This window comes from Theropithecus gelada, unplaced genomic scaffold (assembly GCF_003255815.1).
Source record: "Theropithecus gelada isolate Dixy unplaced genomic scaffold, Tgel_1.0 HiC_scaffold_16248, whole genome shotgun sequence".
Classification (NCBI taxonomy): Eukaryota; Metazoa; Chordata; class Mammalia; order Primates; family Cercopithecidae; genus Theropithecus; species Theropithecus gelada.
The window spans coordinates 579-23,545 of record NW_020258044.1 but is presented as its reverse complement, the minus strand read 5'-3'; the positions used below and the strand labels follow the sequence as shown (position 1 = coordinate 23,545).

Genomic DNA, 22,967 nt, shown 5'->3' with positions numbered 1-22,967 from the left:
ATCTTCAGTTTGTGTCCTTGGATACCCTTGGTGGCAATGAACAATGTATGCTCCTCTGAGAAAACTGTACCTAAAGGAGAATGGGAGGTGATACCACAATTGGAAATGTTCAAGGCCCCAGTCTTTCCCTGGTCTGGAGACAACTTTGGGTCCTTGGTGGGAAGATTCTCCAAGGGAACATAAACACTTTTACTATCTGATTTGTCTCTTTGAGAATTAAAACTCTTTTTTTTTTTTGTTACAGTAGCTTTTGGGGTACAGTTTGGTTCTCTGAGAATTGCATACTAATCAGTTAGGCTGCTTTAGGGGTCATCCATACACATCTCTATATTCCTAGAAAAGCCAGCAGTCAGGCAACACTCTACCATGACCACTAAAACATCCCCAAAGTGAAACACCAGATTTGATCTGCCAGGTTTAGTGGAGGGGCTGGCTTGAGAGTTGATTATATTCATTATCATCACTGTGGTGATTATGGCCACAACATTGTGATGCGTCTTGGTCTTCTTTTGGTGAGTTGCAGTTTGGAAGGAAGGAATCCATTATTCTTTCTTTCTTTCTTTTCTTTCTTTTCTTTCTTTCTTTCGTCTTTCTTTGTCTCGGTCTGTCACCCAGGCTGGAGTATAGTGGTGCTATCTCAGCTCACTGTAACCTCTGCCTCCCAGGTTCAAGTGCTTCTCCTGCCTCAGCCTCCCAAGTAGCTGGGATTACAGGCACCCACCACCACGCCGGGCTAATTTTTATATTTTTAGTAGAGGTAGGGTTTCGCCATGTTGTTCAGGCTAGTCTTGAACTCCTGACTTCAGGTGATCCACCTGCCTCGGCCTCCCAAAGCGATGGGATTACAGGCGTGAGCTGCTGCGCCCGGCCCCATTATTCATTTAACCACTATCTGTTGAGCAGTTTGGGTGTCATGGAGGATGAACTGCAGGCGAGGGAGGAAACCTCCTCCTGCCACTATGTTTTCAAGTTGTCCTAATAGCCCAAAATGGGACACGCAGGCTTGTGGGTCCCAGAACTCCAGAAGCATCTCCCGACCACGCCATCCTGACCCAGATTCTACCGAAGAATACGTGAGTCTAGCAGAGCCATCTCTGACACTTCCCTTCTTTTGAATGGCTGATCTGTCAGTCACGGGGAGCCCTTATGAAAGTGCAGTGTGTTTTGTGAAACTTGATCAAAGAATACCATTAAACTTTGTTAAGAAATCTACATATTGATGACGTAGGCAGTGGGGTGGAGGTGGGGAAATTCCCAAATACATTTTAGAAATTATCTCAGAAGGAGATAATAGTCAGAACTCTTGGTTGCCAGTGACAGAAACTCATCTTACTAGTGTGGAGTGGAAAAGGGATCATGTTTTGGTCTGTACTCCCCTACCCCAACCCCAAGCACATCCTGAAAGAGGGACAGGATTGCAAGTGGTTTGTTTAGAAGATGACTTCAGGGAACACCAATAGGAGAGTGAGGAACTGATACATGAAAGGCAGGAGGCCACAGAAGGGGCTTCAAAGAGCAGATTACCACTCCAGGCAGCTAGGGTTCGACCCCACTGGGGACCTCTGGGAGATGATGTGGAATACATTTCAAAGTTGTTCCATCCAGTGGGCAAAGATATAGAAGCATTTATACCCTGGCTCCCATTCATCACTGGCTGAGGAGTGGTCCCAGGGCATCAACTCTATGGCTTTTTTTCTTTTTTCTTGTTTTTGAGACATAGTCTTACTCTGTTACCCAGGCTGGAGTGCAATGGCGCGATCTCAGCTCACTGCAACCTCTGCCTCCCAGGTTCAAACGATTCTCTTGCCTCAGCTTCCTGAGTAGCTGGGATTACAGGTGCCCGCCACCATGCCCAGCTATTTTTTTTTTATTTTTTGTAGAGATGGGGTTTTGCCATGTTGGTCAGGCTGGTCTCGAACTCCTGACCTCGTGATCCACCTGCTGTGGCCTCCCAAAGTGTTGGGATTACAGGCGTGAGCCATTGTGCCCAGCTTCTGTGGCTTTTCTGACATATTCCATGCCTGACTTTGAGAAAGCCCTCAGGTGAAAGTCTTGGTTGTATGTAGTAGCAAGCATGTACTAGAATGATAAATACCAAGGGTCTTACCACAAGATCTCTCTCTCCATCTCTGGATGGAGACACTATCAGATCTCTCTCTCCATCTCTCTCTTTGGCTTTGCATACTGACTCAATTTCTTCTTACTCAAGCCTTTTCTCCATAAGGTGAGAAATGTGGCCACAAAAGCTCCTGTATTTCTCACTCCACACAGTTCCTGTCATCACAGAGAATGATTAACTTGGTCTAGTTCCAGTTTGGACAAATATTCAAGGGAAGAATTCTGATTGGCCAATTTAGGCCAGATGCTCATCCCTGGACCAATCAACTGAGGTCAGAGGGGTGGAGTCATGTGATAACATGGCAGCCCCCATGAGAGCCACGTGCCTGGCGTAGGAAGTATGAGTCTCCACAGAGGGTAGGTCTGCTAAGCTGAAAAGGCAATAGATGTCTGCAGTGAAAGGAATAGATTAGGAGATACATTCTGTTAAACCTGTTAATTACTAAAACAAAAACACCTTTCAATATATAGTTACATTGTGAGCTGGTGGCTCATGCCTATAATCCCAGCACTTTGGGAGGCCGAGGTGGGCAGATCAGAGGTCAGGAGTTCAAGAACAACCTGACCAACATGGTGGAACCCCATCTCTACTAAAAAAATACAAATATTAGCTGGGCATGGTGGTGCATGCCTGTAATTCTAGCTCCTCAGGAGGCGGAGGCAGGAGAATTGCTTGAACCTGGGAGGTGGAGGTTGCAGTGAGCTGAGATCACACCACTGGGCAACAGAGTGAGATTCCGTCTCAAAAAAAAACAGTTACATTGTGGTTCCCTCAGCATGATTTAGCAGAAAGGAAAAACCTGCCATATGCATATTTCCTATGCACAGGCTGCTGCTATGAATTCAAATTCTTAAATTCCAAAGATTAATTACAATGTTTCTCAAGACACAGAAACTCTGTTAGAATCTGCTTATAATGAGGCTGAAGTTAAGTAAGAAGAGAACTGGCATTTAGGACACTACTTTTCTTCCTTCAAGTACTGTCAAGTTTAGGTTCTGCCTGGAAGTAGATGCACCTCAAGGGGCGGTTGCGTGTAAAGATGTGTGTGTGTGGGGGGGCGAGGGGGAGCAGTTTCCTAAGATGGGTGCAGCATCTTGCAAAGGCTTGTGCAGTGTCATTGAACCAAGCTTTCCATTAAGAGGTAGAGTTTATTTTCCTCTCCATGAATCTGGGCTGCCTATGACGTGCTTTGCCCAGTGGAGTGCTGCCAAAGTGATGGTGACCAAGTTCTAGCTGTGAAAGGAAAATAAACCTTGGGACCCCAAGATCACTAAGCTAGGCCAGGCTCAGTGGCTCATGCCTGTAATCCCACCACTTTGGGAAACTGAGGCAGGCGGATCACCTGAGGTCAGGAGTTCAAGGACAGCCTGGCCAACATGATGAATCCCTGTCTCTACTAAAAAATACAGAAATTAGCCAGGCGTGGTGGCAGGCGCCTGTAATCCCAGCTACTCGGGAGGCTGAGGCAGGGAAAATTGCTTGAACCCGGGAGTTGGAGGTTGCAGTGAGCCGAGATCACACCACTGCACTCCAGCCTGGGCAACAGAGTGAGACGCTGTCACCAAAAGAAAAAATAAGAAAAATTGCTAAGCTAAAGGGAAAAGTTAAGCTGGGAACTGCTTAGGGCAAACCTGCCTCTCATTGTATTCAAAGTCACTCCTTTGCTCACTGAGATAAATGCATATCTGATTGTCTCATTTGAAGAGGCTCATCAGAAACTCTAAAGAATGCGACCATTTGTCTCTTATCTACTTCTGACCTGGAAGTCCCCTCCCTGCTTCGAGTTGTCTCACCTTCCGCTGGAGTTGTCCTGTCTTTCCAGACTGAACCAATGTACATCTTACACATATTGATTGATGTCTCGGGTCTCTCTAAAATGTATAAAACCAAGCTGTGTCCCGACCACCTTGGGCAGATGTTGTCAGGACCTCCTGAGGCTGTGTCATGGGCGTGCATCCTCAACCTTGGCAAAATAAACTTTCTGAATTAACTGAGACCTCAGCTGTTTGGGGTGCTTATAGTCTTAGGCCTTGAGAGCCCTCTCGTAGTTTCCATATTTTTGCCCTCTTGGATGCTGGCACCAAGCAAGGGTTGGCTATCCTGCTTAAAGGTCCGTTTGAAGAGGGGCTCTGAAGGGCGAGGGGCCACATGGAGGACAACAAGCTTCCCTGGCTGACAGCCACACCAACTGCCAGGCACATGTGTGAGGCCATCCTGGACATTCCGCCCAGCTGGCCCTCCAGCTGCAGGTAGCCACACAAATGAGTCCAGGTTAAACCAGCCTGGAAGTCCCCATGCAACTCACAGGGTCATGAGCAATAATGAATTGTGGTGGTTTAAAGTTTCTAATTTTAGGGTGCAATAGGTAACTGAAATAGCCCACAGGGATGTGAGCCAGTGGAGGGTGCATTTCCCATCTGCTGAAGCTTCTCAATTCCCAGGATCCAATCCGGATAAGACTCCTGTTCTCAGTGTCCTTGAGGGAAATGGCAATGAACTTTTCACAGATTGGACCGTCTCAGGGGAATCCCAAAGATCGGAAACTATTTTCTTTCTTAGAATCTTCCACACAGCATTGAGCCTTAGGAATTTCTAAGAAGGATCTGGAATGAAAAAGATCTTCTGAAAAGGTATTTGTATAGCTTAACTTCAGCAAGATTCATGATGGGTGTTAGATTAAGTGCTGGTGTTAAGCCAAGCCATGTTTTTCAAAGACACACCTGGCTTCAATGTTGGCAGGATCAGAGTGGCCTCCCAGGATCTATGACATCCTCAGAAGAGTTGGTCCAGTTGGCATGTACCCAGGTCTCTGTGAGCTAGTATGATACTCCCTTGAGTCAATGGCTGCCACATCGCATCTCCTTTAAATCCCCCTAAGTACGACCCTGGAAGCATTGACAAAAGAGTGCTTTTACTGAAGATTTCAGGAGGACATATATGAAGAGATTATATTGCAAGGTACTAAAACTTCCATCTTTGCTAAAGACCCTCATCCAGGCTGGGTGTGGTGTCTCACGCCTATAATCCCAGCACTTTGGGAGGCCGAGGCAGGCGGATCACCTGAGGTCAGGAGTTTGAGACCAGCCTGACCAACATGGAGAAACCTCATCTCTACTAAAAATACAAAATTAGCCAGGCATGGTGGCACATGCCTGTAATCCCAGTTACTAGGGAGGCTGAGGCAGGAGAATCTCTTGAACCCAGGAAGCGGAAGTTGCGGTGAGCCAAGATCATGCCATTGCACTCCAGCCTGGGCAACAAGAGCGAAACTCTATCTCAAAACAAAACAAAACAACACAAACAAAACCCTCATCCAGTGGTCATGCCGTTCTATCTGGCCATGTAATTTCTTCTCCTGGCTTTCTCTAGCAACAGCCTTCTGTGGAACCTCACTCTGCCTTTCAAAACCCCTTCAGCTTGTACCCGCCATCATCAAAATCTTTAGTTCAACATGTATGGCTCTGGGGGAACTCATCCACATGCCACTTAAGGATATTTGCAGCAACATCATCTTCACTACCCCAGGACAGCATTTCAGGGTGGATTATGTGCCTGTTGGATGGGTAATCCTTATGTTCAGCACAGTGCTTGTCCTGAAACTTCAATCCAGTGCTCCTAGTTTGATAACTTGGGCCATGCCAAATAAGTTGAATTTCTCTTTCTTAACAACAGATGTTTGAATACAGCCCTGTGTCCCTTTCTACTCCTTCCTGTCTTCCTCCTCTCCTCTTCCTTTTCTTCCTTTTCAAGAGCAAGGTTTGCAAACTTTTTCTTGAAAGCCTCAGATAGTAAATATTTTAGACTTCGTGGGTCATACAGTCTCTTGTAGTAGTTAGTCAACTCTGCCACCCTTAGTGTGAAAGCAGCTGATATAGTCTGAATATGTGTCCCCGCCCAAATCTCATGTTGCAATGTAATCCCCAGTGTTAGAGGTGGGGCCTGGTGGGAAGAGATTGGATCATGGGGGTGGATTTCTCATGAATGATTTAGCATCATCCCTTTGGTCCTGTCCTTGCAATAGTGAGTGAGTTCTTGCAAGATCTGGTTGTTTACGAGTGTGTAGCACCTACCTCCTCACTCTCTTGCTCCTGTTTCACCTTCTGCCATGATGGTAAGTTTGCTGAGGCCTCCCCAGAGGCTCAGAAGATGTCAGTGTCTTGCTCCCTGTACAGCCTGCAAATCTCTTAAACCTCTTTTCTTTATACATTACCCAGTCTCAGGTATTTCTTTATAGCATGGGAGAACAGCCTAATCCAGCAGCCATAGACAATATGTAGCAAATGGGCATGGCTGTGTTTCAATAAAACTTTATTGAGAAAAACATGTGAAAGCAGGTCAGATTTGACCCATGGGCCATAGTGTCCCAACCCCTGCTCTGGAATATTCTCTTCAGCCAGCCTGGACATCTCTAGGTTTTTTTTTTTTTTTTTTGAGACAGAGTCTCACTGTTGCCCAGGCTGGAGTGCAGTGGCATGATCTTTGCTCGCTGCAACCTCCGCCTCCTGGGTTCAAGTGATTCTCCTGCCTCAGCCTCCTGAATAGCTGGGATTACAGGCACCTGCCACCACAGCTGGCTAATTTTTGTATTTTTTTTTTTTTTTAATAGAAATAGGGTTTCACCATGTTGGCCAGGCTGGTCTCAAACTCCTGACATCGGGTGATCCACCTGCCTCAGCCTCCCAAAATGCTGGGATTACAGGCGCCCACCACCACACCTGGCTAATTTTTGTATTTTTAGTAGAGATGCGATTTCATTATGTTGCCCAGGCTGGTCTCGAACTCCTGATCTCAAGTGACCCACCTGCCTTGGCCTCCCAAAGTGCTGGGATTACAGGTGTGAGCCACTGCACCTGGTCTCTAGGTTTTTGTTTTGTTTTGTTTTGACCATTGCTTATTTGGTTTGACTTTCATTTTCTTCCCCATTGTGGTAGCCATTTTCTGAATGCCTGCTAGTTTGTCCATCTCTCTCATCTGTAGTCCCTAGAGTCAGATGAACTCCTCTGCAGGTGCAATGGTGTAATACTCTCTAGTGCTGAATTTTGAGCAGGAGAAAAAGAGTAAGAGTGACCAGCACCCTTGGAAACTCTGGCCTCCTGGAATTTGGTGTCTCCCCTGCAAAGGTTACAAACCTGTTAACCCATAGGCCAGAGACAGAGAGAAGCCAGAAGCATTATCTGTTCTGTTAAGCTTGAGTTTAATATTTGATGCACAGAGATCGCTGAGTTTTTTTATAAGAATTAGAGGGGGAAGACATGGCCAACAGAGAACAATTTCTATCCCCAGGTGAGGATTCAGGAGATAATTCTGCAAACAGAACTTCCTGAGAACTGAAATGGGGGAAATCGCTGGTGTTAGAAGGGTGAAAAGGTCAGTAATTAAGGCTTTGACTGTGCTCTGAGAGGCGAAAGAAGAAAATGAGACTGCCAGGCATGAATAATGAGAAATCTTTGATGGAATTAGCAGTGCAGAACAGATACTAAATGCATGCTCATTCCTCTCATAGTCAAAAGTTTTTGCTTAAGCTGGATAGGGAAAAGAGAATCCCATTTCACTAAGTATAAAAGAGGGGATTATAGAGAAGGTCTCAGAAGAAAGAGATGTGGGGGTTTGGTGAAACTCACCAGAGGCTGAACCCTCTCCAGCATAACACAAGGATTGGGAGGAGTGGGGTGGTGTTAGGCCAGTTGTATAGCCCAGTGTTGCTCTCCCTGGATTTGTTTGCTAGCTGAGCTCATCCATTTGCATAATTTTGGGTGCCGTTTCTCAGCTGATGAGTCCTGAACTTTTGTCTTGAGGCTAGACTTCTTCAAACAGAGTCTTAAACACTCAGCTTCTTTCTTGTTTTTTCCACTTGTCAACTCATGAACACCTCAACCTTGTTACATCCAAAGCCAGACTCATGGATGGGAGTGGTAGGTGATGGCTGTAATCCCAGTGCTATGGGAGGCTGAGGTGGGAGCATCACTCAAGGCCAAGAGTTTGAAGCCAGTTTGGAAAACACAGAGACTGGCTAGTGAGACTCCCTATCTTAAAAAAAAAAAAAAAAAAAAAAAAAAATTAGCTAGGCATGGTGATGTGCATCTGTCAGATCTGTAGTCCTACTACTTGGGAGACTGAGGCAGGAGGATTGCTTGAGCCCAGGAGTTTGAGGCTGCAAAGAGCTATGATCGCACCACTGCACTCCAGCCTGGGTGACAGAGCCAGACCCTGTCTTAATAAAAACCCAAAGCCAAACTCTCTTTTTCCTCCTCCTTCTCCATGGGCTCCGTCCATTCTCTCTCTGTTCTGTAAATGGCACCACCCCCTGCTGAGCTGCTCAAGGCAGTCATAACTCATGTGTTGTGCTAACTCCGCTTTTGCCCTCTTCTCCAGTCAGCAAGTCCTGTGATTCTAAACTTTATCTCAACTTGTCCACTCTCTCTATCTTCACTGTCATTATCTTTGACTAGGACACTGCTATCCCAGCTGGGCTACAGCAGCAGCCTCCTAACTGGTCTTAACTGGTCCTCTGCACCTGCTGTCGATGCTCAGCAATCCATTTCCCACCTGGCAGCTTCAGGGATCTTAAGGTGTCCATTGAGTCTCATCTCTGCCTTTCCTGCCCATGGCACATAGAATAAAATCGAGACCCCGAGTCTTCTGCCTGTTCCTGCTGCCTCTCCACCCCTCTATTTCTTCCCCTTGGCCTACTCTATTTCAGCCACTCTGGCCTCCTTTTGTTTCCTTGGACTCTCAAACCTTTCTCCATAACAGGGCCTTTGCACCTGCTGCTTCAGCCTGGAATGATTTTCCTCTGCACCTCCCCAAACAAGACCATCCTTTAGGTCTCAGCTAAAATGGTGCTTCCACAGAGAGCTCTTTCCTGACCCCTTTATAAAGTGGACTTCCCCTCTCTTCTCCACCTTAACCTCTTATTACTTTTTGTTGCGGGAAGTCAGGGACCCCGAATGGAGGGACCAGCTGGAGCTGCGGCAGAGGAACATAGATTGTGAAGATTTCATGGACATTTATCAGTTCCCAAATAATACTTTTATAATTTCTTATGCCTGTCTTTAATCTCTTAATCCTGTTATCTTCATAAGCTGAGGATGTACATTACCTCATGACCACTGTGATAATTGTGTTAAGTGTACAAATTGATTGTAAAATGTGTGTTTCAACAATATGGAATCAGTGCACCTTGAAAAAGAAGAGAATAACAGCGATTTTTAGGGAACAAGGGAAGACAACCATAAGGTCTCAGTGCCTGCGGGGTCGGGCAAAAAGAGTCATATTTTTCTTCTTGCAGAGAGCCTATAAACGGATGTGCAAGTAGGACAGATGTCGCTAAATTCTTTTCCTAGCAAGGAATATTAATATTAATACCCTGAGAAAGGAATGCATTCCTCGGGGGGAGGTCTATGAACGGCTGCTCTGGGAATGTGTGTGTTATGCGGTTGAGATAAGGACTGAGATACACCTTGGTCTCCTGCAGTACCCTCAGGCTGACTTACACCCTGGTAAATTTGTGGTCAGACGGGTTCTCTGCTCTCGAACCCTGTTTTCTGTTGTTTGAGATGTTTATCAAGACAATATGTGCACCGCTGAACATAGACCCTTTTCAGTGGTTCTGCTTTTGCCCTTTGCCTTGTGATCTTTGTTGGACCCTTGTCAGTAGTTCTGCTTTTGCCCTTTGTCCTGTTCCCTCAGAAGCATGTGATCTTTGTTAGACCCTTGTTAGTAGTTCTGCTTTTTGCCCTTTGAAGCATGTGATCTTTGTACCTACTCCCCGTTCTTGCACCCCTTCCCCTTTTGAAACCCTTAATAAAAGCTTGCTGGTCTGAGACTCAGGGGACATCACAGTCCTACCGATATGTAATGTCACCCCTGGCGGCCCAGCTGTAAAGTTCTCGTCTTTGTACTGTCTCTCTTTATTTCTCAGCCAGCTGACACTTATGAAAAATAGAAAGAACCTATGTTGAAATACTGGAGGCAAGTTCCACCAATACTTCTTTCATGGATTTAGTTATTTTTTTTTTTTGTCTCCCTCCATATCCCAGAAACTCCTGGAGGGCAGAGCCATGCCTGCCATCTTTATCATTGCATTACCAGCACCCAGCACAGTGCCTGGCACAAAAGAGTTGCTTAATAAATAAATCCAAGATGAATGGATAAATACACGGATAGTCACTTGGAACTACAGATGAGCTTAAATACTTTGTGTTTTTCTTAGTGAAACGTGCAATTAAGCATGTGATGAATGATATGATGATCACACTTGTGTCTTGCCTGATGTTCTTTGCAATCACTAAATGAGTCAATTGTGCCTGTTTTGACAGTTCTGTTTTCAACCTAATGATCTGTTTCTTTTAACTTCTGGCTGTTGGCTTTGTTTGCATTTGTTAGCGTGACAAAGTGGCAGACATTGGTATTTGCTCTTTTGTTTAAATGTCACGAACTCTAAAAATGCCTTTGCTTTTGGTAAGAAACCCTAGTTAGGACAGTCTAGTAGTCAGGATGATTTGGGTTCTGCTGCAGTAACAACAATCCCCAAATCTCAGTGGCTGCATGCTGTGAGATATTTGTTTGTTTGTTTGTTTTTGCGATAGGGTCTCACTCTGTCATCCAGACTAGAGTGCAGTGGCGCAATCTCAGCTCACTGCAACCTCTGCCTCCCAGGCTCAAGTGATTCTCCTGTCTCCCGAGTAGCTGGGATTACAGGTCTATGCCACTACTGTCTGATTAATTTTTGTTCTTTTAGTAGAGACAGGATTTCACCATGTTAGCCAGACTGGTCTTGAACTCATGACCTCAAATGATCCACTCACCTTGGCCTCCCAAAGTGCTGGGATGACAGGCATGAGCCACCGTGCCTGGCCATGGTGAGGCTTATTCTTGGTCACGTTGCATGTCTGGGCTGTGTTAGGACATTGTGGGGTGGTCTGTTCATTGTGTTCACTCAGGGATCCAGGCTGACAAAAGGCCCATCTCTGCACCTCTGCTCCCTGTTCTTACACCCCTTGCCCCTTTGAAACCCTTAATAAAAACTTGCTGGTCTGAGACTCAGGGGACATCACAGTCCTACCAATATGTAATGTCACTCAGAGATCCTTGATCACCACTTCAGGGGAAAGGGAATGTGGTGGATCACACAACCTCTTAACACTTCCACCTGGAGGTGACTCAAGTCGCTCCTGCTCATGGTTCATTGGACAAAACGGATCACAGAGTCACGGGCAACTTCTCTGTGCCTGGAAAGGGAACCAAAATGTGAATAGCTACATTGATTTTCCGTAGCTGTTACACAGAAGGCCTCATTTAAACACAGTTACTTATTTGTGTTTTGAAGCTAATTGTAGTCCATCAACCTTCACAGAAGATATGTGCACTTCCAAGCTATTATTGAGCACAATTTTTTTTTGTTTTTTGAGACAGAGTCTCACTCTATTGCCCAGGCTGGAGTGTAGTGGCATGATCTTGGATCACTGCAACTTCTGCCTTCTGGGTTCAAGTGATTTTCGTGCCTCAGCCTCCTAAAGTGCTGGGATTACAGGCATCCACCACCATGCCTGGCTAATTTTTGTGTTTTTAGTAGAGACAGGGTTTCACCATGTTGGCCAGGCTGGTCTCAAACTCCTGACCTCAGGTGATCCATCTGCCTTGGCATCCCAAAGTGCTGGACTGACAGGCGTGAGCTGCCACGTCTGGCCTTGAATATGATTTTTGATTCAGAAGGTCAGATTTAGGGTTTTAGTTTGAGGACAGTATGATGTGAAGGTGAAAAGCAGAGCTTGGCTATGAGTTTGCTGGGATTCCTGTGCTGCTTCTACTGCTCTTTGGCTGTGTGTCTCTGACCTTTGGCAAGTCCCTTTACCTTTCTATGTGTTGATTTCCTCATCAATAAAATGGAAAAAATAATCATAATCATAATATCTATTGCTGTTGGAATAGCCTGGTGGTTGAGACATAAGGACTCAAAAATAGTTTTTTGTGTTTTTTTTTTTTGCTTTTTTTCTTTTTTGAGATGGAGTCTTGCTCTGTTGCCCAGGCTGGAGTGCAGTGGTGCAATCTTGGCTCACTGCAACGTCCACCTCCTGGGTTCAAGAAATTCTGCTACCTCAGCCTCCCTAGTAGCTGGGATTACAGGTGCCACCACGCCCAGCTAATTTTTGTATTTTTAGTAGAGATGGGATTTCACCATGTTGCCCATGATGCTCTCAATCTCTTGACCTCATAATCTGCCCAGCTCGGCCTCCCAAAGTGTTGGGATTACAGGTGTGAGCCCCCGTGCCTGGCTCAAAAATACTATTATTAATTTTGGGGGGTAGTTACTACATTTTGTCAAAATAAAAGTTCAATACCTTGTCACACGGGGTTGGGATCTATCCCTGAAGGAACAGGCTTCTGTAGAGGAAGGCACGGAGAGAGGGGCAAAATTTTAGTGGGTGTTGTAATGACTTTAGGTATATGGACCTGGGGCTGAGTTCTAGCTGGGGCCACCAGGCAGCAAGGTGGACTTTGCTAAATTCTATCACTTTTCTGGGCCCCAGATTCACTTGTTACAAATGGGGTTAAAGCATCCCTCTTGGCCGGGCGCGGTAGCTCAAGCCGGTAATCCCAGCACTTTGGGAGGCCGAGACGGGCGGATCACGAGGTCAGGAGATCAAGACCATCCGGGCTAACACGGTGAAACCCCGTCTCTACTAAAAATACAAGAAATTAGCCGGGCGTGGTGGCGGGTGCCTGTAGTCCCAGCTACTCAGGAGGCTGAGGCAGGAGAATGGCATAAACCCGGGAGGTGGAGCTTGCAGTGAGCTGAGATCCGGCCACTGTACTCCAGCCTGGGTGACAGAGCGAGACTCCGTCTCAAAAAAAAAAAAAAAAAAAAAAAAAAAAAAAAGCATCCCCCTTTCAGGGCTAATATAAAGATGATTAAGTAAAAGGGAGTGAAAGTAACTTCCATCAATGGTTCAATGGTCAAAAGTGTTCATTTAACTTCCTTTTTTTTTTCTTTTTTTGAGATGGAGTCTCTCTCTGTTGCCCAGGCTGAAGTGCAGTGGTGTGATCTCGGCTCACTGCAAGCTCCGCCTCCCGGGTTCAGGCCATTCTCCTGCCTCAGCCCCCCGAGTAGCTGGGACTACAGGTGCCTGCCACCACGCCTGGCTAATTTTTATATTTTTAGTAGAGATGGGGTTTCTCCATGTTGGCCAGGCTGGTCTCAAACTCCTGACCTCGTGATCCGCCTGTCTCAGCCTCCCAAAGTGCTGGGATTACAGGTGTGAGCCACCACGCCCAGCCCATTTAACTTCCCTATTACTTTTCTGTTGGTGGATTTACCAGCACAAACTGAGCAGCTTAAAACACCACCGGGGCCGGGCACGGTGGCTCAAGCCTGTAATCCCAGCACTTTGGGAGGCCGAGACGGGCAGATCACGAGGTCAGGAGATCAAGACCATCCTGGCTAATACGGTGAAACCCCGTCTCTACTAAAAAAAAAAAAATACAAAAAACTAGCCGGGCGAGGTTGCGGGCACCTGTAGTCCCAGCTACTCGGGAGGCTGAGGCAGGAGAATGGCGTAAACCCGGGAGGCGGAGCTTGCAGTGAGCTGAGATCCGGTCACTGCACTCCAGCCCAGGCGACAGAGCGAGACTCCGTCTCAAAAAAAAAAAAAAAAAAAAAACAAAATCAAAAACAAAAACACCACCACCGGTTATTATCTGTTTTCATGGGCCAAGGGTCTGGGCATGGTTTAACTGGGTCCTCTGTTCAGGGTCTCACAAAACTGCAACCAGAGTGTCAGCTGGAGCTGGAATCTCATAGGATGTTCAATGTCCTCTTCCAAGCTTGTTCAGTTTGTGGACTGAATTCAATTTTTTGGAATTGTTGAAAGAAGGCCCTCAGCTCCTAGAGCTGCCACCTCCAAAGACAGCTCACAGCATGACCATTTGTGTCTCCTTAGAGGCTGAGGGTTGAATCTCTGAAACTTCACCTTTAAAAGGCTCACCTGATTAGGTCTGGCCCACATGAGATCATCCTGCTTTGGATGAACTCAAAGTCAGCTGAGCATATGTGCTTAACAAAGCAAGTGTGACCTTAATCACACGTGCAAAATTCCTTCCCCTTGGCCAAATCACAAGCTCTGCACACACTCAAGAACAGGAGATGATACAGGGAGCAGATATAAGGGAGTGGGTCTCTTGGGGGCTGTCCTAGAATTCTGCCCATTATGACTTTCTTTCTCAAGGAACAGCAGGCCTGGGGAGAGATGATCATGGATGAGCGCAGCCCAAAGGTGGTGAGTGCCTGGTGCTGGGGTAGGATGCAGGAGGCTGCAAAGCATGTATGAAAAGCCTTCCTCTGGGCCGGGCACAGTGGCTCACGCCTGTTATCCCAGCACTTTGGGAGGCCGAGGTGGGCAGATCACCAGGTCAAGAGATCGAGACTATCCTGGCCAACCAACTTGGTGAATCCCCGTCTCTACTAAAAATACAAAAATTAGGTGGGCGTGGTGGTGCATGCCTGTAGTCCCAGCTACTTGCCAGCCTGAGGCAGGAGAATTTCTTGAACCTGGGAGGCAGAGGTTGTAGTTAGCTGAGATTGTGCCACTGCACTCCAGCCTGGGTGACAGAGTGAGACTCCATCTCAAAAAAAAAAAAACAAAAAACAAAAGCTCGTCCATTTTGTGCTTCTGTTGGGGCTGTGCCTTCGCGATCAGCCAAGACCTGGGTAAGACCAGGACATGTGGATTCTTTGTCTCCTGAGACAGTGCCTGTGGGCCCTCAGCTCTCTCAGCTTGAGACCCACCAGCTGTGAGTCGGAATCACCTGGTGCCACTGTCAGAGATACAGGTGAGCAGTCGGTGGTGGGAGTTACAGGAGCAGAACAATACCCAGGATGATTCTTCCTGTAGCTCTGCAGATGCAGGCAGGCAGAGGAAAACAAACCTCCAATAAAATCAACCCTAGGGAGAAAGCGAATTTTAAGGGGTGATGTGTTTTGTCGGAATCTGCCAGCTGTTAGAGGCTCTTTGAAACAAAACGAGTGCTGTCTCTGCTCTGCAGAAGGAGGCCCAGGGAGGTTGCTGTGATGTGCCCAGATTCCACTTACCGAACACTTGTGCAGGAAAATAGCCTCTTCTTATTTACGGAGCTGTTGGGTACACTTGATAAGAAGCAAGATAGAAGTTAAGGTCAGCCAGAGACACAAAGCCACTAATCCTGAGGTCTCTTGGTCCCTTTCAGCAAAGCCTTGAGCATAACAGGTCCCTCCCGGGGAGTGAGCTGAGAGGGTCACTCTGAGGTTCCTTTCAGAGGGGTTGTGACAGATGCCCACAGCTGTCTTAATGGGACTGCAGTGGAGGAAGCACCTGGGGAGGTCACACCCCCAGCAATGATGCTCCATTCTGCAGGTGCACTTTGCTCCCCATACCTATCAACATCTGCCCTGCAGAAGGGAAAGCAGCCTCCTGTCTATACATCACTGTCAGGCGGGACAGTGAAGAGCCCTCCTTGGGCAACCAAAAGGCCAGCGTGACAGCATAAGCTGGAGCATTCGTTTGGATTATTGAGGATTCTTAGAATCGATCTAATTCCAAAAGAGGAGGGGACGCTCTGGCCAGCCTGGGTTTGGAATGATATAAATCAACCCACAGATAATAATGGGATACGGCGAGAAGGAACCCTTTGTTCTCACCCAAGGCTGGGTGGGCTGCTGGGGAGAAGAACTGAAATGGAGAGTCAGTAAACAATTGTAAAAGACTGTGTGCCACTGAGTGTTGTTGATAAATGTTAATGAGACAGGAGCAGGCATTGAGATTGGGCAGTATTGATTATGAGCAGAAATAAAATGAGCTGAACTGTTCTTCACAATCAAAGCGATGACTGCGTTGTGTTTTAAGTATCTCTTGCTAGAGCGTGCGTCCTAATAAATCTTGGGTGTGAAATATGCTGTTTTCTCCTTTCTTTCCTCTCCCCGTTCCATGCACTAATTCTTCTGCTCATTTGTTCATGCATTCATTCAGTCATTAATTCATTCATTCACCAAGTGTTTGAGTGCCCACTGCATACCCACACAGAACTGGGCACCAGAGTTAAACTGGGGTGTAATTAGACACAGTTGTTTTCCTCTCAGAGTTTCCCTACACGGTTCTAGGAGAGAGGCTTTGAAAGGTATTTTCAGCTGGGCATGGAGGTGCCTGCCTGAGGTCCCAGCTACTGGGGAGGCTAAGGTGGGATGATCACTTGAGCTCAGGAGTTTGAGTCCAGTCTCATAAATAAATAAAAAAAGCAGTTTCAAGGTATGGAGTTAGATGTGGCAAAAGACAAGGACCTCCTGGTGGGGGTAGGGGGAGGGGAGGCTTCCCTGGGGAAGTGTTGGCTGGGCTGAGACTGAAGGATGAAGAGCAACCAGACGGGGCCAGGAAGAAGACGGTCCCGTGTGAGCTAAACAGTATCCCTGCGAGGGCAGTGGGGGGAAGAGTAGAGCTTCTAGGGCTGTGGCATGGGCAGTGGGCGAGGGGCAGAGAGAAGAGGAAGAAATGAGGCTGGAGGTAAGAGTGGTGGGGATGTTGTAGATTAACTCGTGTCCCCCTGAGACACATGTTCAGGTCCTAATCCCTGTACTCATGCATGTGACCTGATTCAGGAATCAGGTGTTTGCAGATGCGCTCAAGTTAAGATGAGGTCATACTCACGTGAAACAAGTTCATGGATTGGGATGGCCCTAAATGTGATGATGGGTGCCTTTATAAGGCAAAGAAGAGGGAGACTTTTTAAAATTTAAATTGTAATAGTTTGGGGTCCAAGTGGTTTTTGGCTACATGGATGTTTTTTAGCGGGGATTTCTGAGAGTTTATTGCACCTGTCACCCAAGCAGTGTACGTGGTACCCAGTATGTAGTCTTTTATCCCTCACCCCCATCCCAACCTCTTCCCGCCACCTAGTCCCCAAAGTCCATTATATCATTCTTTTTCTTTCTTTTTTTTTTTTTTTTTAAGACAGAGTCTCACTCTGTCACCCAGGCTGGAGTGCAGTGGTGTGATCTTGGCTCACTGCAACCTCTGCCTCCCGGTTCAAGCAATTCCCCTACCTCAGCCTCCCCTGTAATCAGCTGGGATTACACGCATGAGCCACCATGCCCAACTAATTTTTGTATTTTTAGTAGAGACAGGGTTTCGCCATGTTGGCCAGGCTGGTCTTGAACTCCTGACCTCACGTGATCTGCCTGGATCGACCTCGCAAAGTGCTGGGATTATAGGTGTGAGCCACCACACCCTGCCAGCCTCCTCATTTCCAACAAGCTCCCGAGTTGCCAATGCTGCTGGCCTGAGGGCCTCACTTTGAGCAGCAAGGTGTCCAAGGATCTGTGATACCTCTGAGCACATCAGAACAAAATTTACCCAGTCCTGACACTGATTGCACCCAGCCTATCTGTCCAGTATCTGGGGATGGATGGGGGAAGCTAAAAAGGAGAGCTGGGAGCCCCACTGACCTTCACCTTTAGAAGCTGGAAACAGAGAGCCCCACTCCAGGGCACAGAAGGATTTGGGAAAGGTCCCTCTTGAAGTCTTTGGCTCAGTGCGGAGTGGGAAAATGACTGAAAGGAAACAAAGGCTTCTGAAGAACCAGCTGCTGTCTCCCCACCAAATTATAAGCTCCACCTGGTAGAGCCCTGCCATCTCTCCTCACCCAGGCCCGCGGCATCTGGCCTCCCATCTCGTGCACACAGTTTTCTTTGCATTCCTGGAAAAATTGGACCCATACATTGAATCTACCTTCAGGCAGTTTAACTTGCATGGCCAGCACTTACTCAGCAGATAACCACCAGCCTCATTAACCTTGGCTCATTCTCAAGAGTTTTTTTTAAATTTTTTTTTGGTCAGGGGAGGGAGCTGGTTGTGGTGGTGGTAGAGGTTATGAATTATTCTTGGATGATTTCTGGAGTATGTTAGAGACACAGTCATTTATTTCACTGTGTAAACATAGTGGATGTTCCAAGCCCTCCTTGTTGGTATTGTTACGTGCGTGTGTGTGTATTGTGTGAGTGTTCATGTGCACCCATTTTAAATGCTGACTTGTTCCAAAACCTCTCCTTGAGGGTGTCTCTTACCCACCTAGTATTGCCAAAAGACCTGCAAAACCAGCGTCTTGGGTTTCGTAAGACCCATGTTTTTCAATGTGTGATCTTTTGGCCACCTACATCAAATCACGTGGAGAACTTGTTAAAATGCAGCTCTCTGGATCTCGCCATGCACTTGCTTTATTAGAATCCCTGGAACTGGGGCCCAGGATCCTGTGTTTTCATTAACTCTCCGTGGTGACCCTGATGCGTAGGAACATGGGGAGCCATTGCTGTGGACGTGGCTCACAGAGTCCTTTCTGCTTGTTAACTGGGCCATCCCGCCTGTCTTTGAGTTGTTGCGTTGTTGATAGAATCTAGTTGAATTTATATCACAAAGTACTCCTGCTTCTCCGGCACCACTGGTTGACTTTATATTTTAATTTATTTATCTTTTAAAGGTAGGGTCTCGCTCTATTGCCCAGGCTGGAGTGCAGTGGTGCAATCATAGCTCACTGCAGTCTCAAACTCCTGGGATCAAGCAACTCTCCTGCCTCAGCCTCCTGAGGAGCTGGGACTTCAGGTATGCCGCACCACACCTGGCTAATTTTTATACTTTTTTGTAGAGATGGGTGTCTTGCTATGTTGCCCAGACTGGTCTCGAAGCCCTGGTCTCAAGCAATTCTCCCACCTTCCAAGTAGCTGGGATTACAGGTATGAGCCAACACACCTGGCCCGGGCTGGCATTTTAAATGATGATCATGGCCCTGATATGGTTTGGCTGTGTCCCCTCTCAAATCTCATCTTGAATTCCCACATGTTGTGGGAGGGACCCGGTGGGAGGCAATTGAATCATGGGGCCAGATTTTTCCTGTGCTCTTCTCGTGATAGTGAATAAGTCTCACAAGATCTGATGGTTTTATAAAGGGGAGTTTCCCTGCACAAGCTCTGTCCTTGCCTTGCCATGATTGTGAGGCTTCCCCAGTCATGTGGAACTGTTAAGTCCATTATGCATATCTTTTGTAAATTGCCCAGTCTTGGGTATGTTTTTATCAGCAGCGTGAAAATGGTACACTCATGTACTCATGTTCTGCCAACAGCCCCCATTTTCATCTGGGGCTCCTGGGCTGAGATATGCTCTGTGTGATCTCTCTGTGTTTCCCTGTGGGGTTGAGCCCCAGTCGCCCAGAGCACAGACCTCCCTATCCTGCCTCTGGTACTGGGTTCCTCTTGTCACTGTTTCACTGCTCCTCTCCCCTGTTGGAGCCTCTTAGGATCCCCTCCCAAGTCCACATGTACCGAAACCCTTATCTCAGGGGCTTTCCTGGGACATAACATGTTTAACTTCTCTGGAGCTCATCTCATTCAATCTTCGCATCAGCCTGGCCCCGTAGGAAGCCTCAACAGCCCCATTGTATAGATTTAAAAAGGGAGCCTTGCAGAACAGAAGACCCTTGGCCAAACTTAAGAGCCAAAAAAAGACTAGAACCTAGGTCTGCTGATGCCAGTGCCCAAGCTCTTAGCCTCTGCTTTCTATGGTGAACCAGAGCGCACACCTCCAGGCCTGGCTGGCTTGTGAACAAGACTTGACAACAACCTCAGATAAACTTGGCAAGGTGAACCCCAGCCAGGAGAGATGCTTTTGGATAGCAAAATGCCTTTTTCTTGGACTTTTCCTGATGGGAAAGCCTTCCAGGGTTTTTATGTCGATTAATTTCAAGTCTGTGATCTAGTTTGCGTTGCCTTAATGTTATAGAGTTGCACTTGTACCCACAGGCCATTCTGCCAAGAGCAGAATTTCTATTTTAAAGGAAGAAGTAATAAACCACTCTGGAACAGTGATAACTTCATAGTTTCTTTAGGTTCAGTCTCTCACTTGTTCATTTGGTAAATGCAGAGAGTTCTTGGGTTCTGTAGGCAGGAAGAAGTGAAGTCTAACGTGTGCCTGGCAAATATTTATTGAGTGATTAATATACACAGGCCTGTGAATGTGTGATTGCAAGTGTGGGAAGTGCATTGTGAATAATAAATGGTGATAGGAGAGAAGAACAGCAGGCCAAATCTTATAACCATGCTTTTGGTTTGTTGTACAGTCTTCTAGATTATTCTCTGTACTTACGTTCATATATTAATTAAAATACATGTGTGAGGCCAGGCGTGGTGGCTCACGCCTGTAATCCCAGCACTTTGGGAGGCCGAGGCAGGCGGGTCACAAGGTCAGGAGATCGAGACCATCCTGGCCAACACAGTGAAACCCCGTCTCTACTAAAAATACAAAAAAATTAACCGGGCATGGTGGCGGGTGCCTGTAGTCCCAGCTACTCGGGAGACTGAGGCAGGAGAATGGCGTGAACCTGGGAGGCAATGGAGCTTGTAGTGAGCGGAGATCGCGCCACTGCACTCCAGCCTGGGTGACAGAGTGAGACTCCATCTCAAAAAAAAAAAAAAAAAAAAAAAAAATATATATATATATATATATATATATATATGTATGTATGTATATACACACATACACACACACATATATATGTGTATATATATATGGTTAAAGATGGCACTTCCTAGCTGTAAAGGCAGAACTAAATTGAAGATTTTTTTTTTCTTCCTCAAGGAGACCTTTGTACTGAGGACACCAACTCTCTAGACTTGAGTGAAATGAAAGTCTGCTTCATTGCTGCTGTCTGTCACTTCCAGTCCCAATGGGAAGAAAGGGATGGGTCTCTGGACCAGGCAGGAGGGGGATGGGATTTACTGTCCATGGGTTGGGGTAGGGTGGTCATCTCCACAGCCCGAGAGGCCCCAGAAGGAGGGCAAGTCAGACTGTCTGGTCAGGGAGGCGCAGTTGTTTTATAGGAGGGTTTCAGCAAGCCTAAGGGCCACAGAACAGGCTGGAATGATGACTTCATTTCCTAGGGGTGTTGTGACAATGATCACAACTTGATGGCTTAAAACAATAGAAATACATTCTCATTGTTTTGGAGACAAGGAGTCTGAAGTCAAGATGTTGGTGAGATTATACACCCCCTGATGGCTCTAGGGGAGGAGGCTTCCTTGCCCCTTCCAGCTCCTGGCATTCCTTGACTTGTGGCAGTATGATGCCAACCTCTGCCTCCACCTTGACGTGGCTTTCTGCCCTGTGTCTCTGTGGTTGCCTTTCTGTCTCTTACAAGGATACTCATCATTGGACTTAGGACCCACCTAATCCAGCATGATCCCATCTCCATCCTTAACTAATTACATTTACAAAGACCCTGTTTTCAAATAAGGCCACATTCCGAGGCTAGAGGTGGACATAGATTTTTGGAGGACACTATTCAACCCACACTGGGAGCGTCCTGGTACTTCCAGTTGCCCCAGGCAAAAGGCCAGGGCTTCCTTTCTTTTTCTGAGGCTGAATGTGTGTAGCTGTGGCAGCCAGGCAGTCACCATGTAGGCCATGGAGAAGTTACAGCACATTCACCTGTAAGTGACTGGGAACACATCTCTCAGTGGGTGAAGAATGGGATGGTCCACAGGAAGCCTGGAGAGCGGGTGGTGTTTCTGGGGTTGGTTCAGTAACTGCATGGGATCAGGGCTCTGGGTTGTGGACTCTACAATTCTCTTGGTTTTTCCTTCATGTTGCAAAATGGCTGCTGAGATCTAAGCAGCGAATCGTTACCCATCTCCAGCCAAAGGCGTCTGGGGATGGCCAGGGTGTTTGTTGTCATTGGTTGTGGTGGTGTTTGTGTGTGTGTGTGTGTGTGTGTGTGTGTGTGACAGAGAGAGAGAGAGAGAGAGAGAGAGAGAAATACCTATGAGGAAGGAGACATATTTCCCAGAAGTTCCCAGGAGTCCTTCCTCTGTGTCTCACTGGTCAAGACTGGGTCACATGGCCACCCCTAGCTGCAAGGGAGGCTGGGAAAACAAGCATCTCTTTTGTTCAGCCTCTGTACAGGCCGGTGAGAGGGAATGAAAGAGCTCAGGAGGAAGGGGCTTCAATCAACCATGGACAAATAGCCCTCCAACTCTCCCCCATCCGTCCCAAATGATCCATTATGCTCTTCCATTTCATTACATTCGAACCCTTGCACTGCCAAGTCTCATTATCTCGTTTATCATTCAAGACCTAAGTGCATCAACTAATGCCAGGGACAGTCTCATTTCGAGGCAGCATTTGTTTGGAGGGCTTGTGCCCCATGAGAGACTTTTCTAGAGAAACCCTATTAAATCCTTTATCCCTCCCCAGTCCCAGTCCCCACTGCACAATTACAGCAATGCCGAAATGAACAACCTGGTCCATAACTATTTGTACATCCACGTCTATACTCTGGTAGGTTGGACTTTCTGGATGTGGGATGGCTATGTTTGAAAACCCCATATATGCTTGTTGGGAGCTTTCTCTAGGGTGGTGTGAAGATCCCACTTGCTGATCTTCAAGCTGACTGTAGCTTACAGTTTTCAGGCAAAATTGGGCAGGAATGTGCATTTCTTTCCCTTCCCCCTGTAATCCACTATCTCGGCCTGCCGCACCATCCCTGTTTTGGCAGTGAGGTTCTCTGATGACTGTTGGGCTGTTGTATACATTATTCATATGTCTTTTTATATCACCTACTGGGGCACCAGCTGGGGCCAACAAATACTACAAACATGGCACCAATAAAAAAGAATGTGTAATCAGTCTTTAAAAATTCCTTCTCGTCTGCCAAGAGCAGCACGTGGGGGTGGGGAATGAGCAGCTGGCCGGTCCTGCTAATTTAGAGGCGGCTTTGCTCCGAAAATCATGGCTGCTTCACCACCAGCCTCTCCCCAACCCCTGGAAAGAGCAGATCCCAG

At 46.9% G+C, this 22,967-nt stretch overlaps 1 long non-coding RNA gene across 1 annotated transcript in view; it reads left to right on the top strand.

Annotated features, from left to right (window-relative positions):
- Window positions 1-10,370, top strand: part of LOC112617426 — a 32,981-nt gene extending 22,611 nt beyond the window's left edge. The window contains exon 2 of the long non-coding RNA XR_003117899.1: window positions 10,159-10,370. This is a non-coding gene — a long non-coding RNA (uncharacterized LOC112617426). The remainder of the gene's footprint in view (window positions 1-10,158) is intronic.
- Window positions 10,371-22,967: the final 12,597 nt, after the last annotated feature.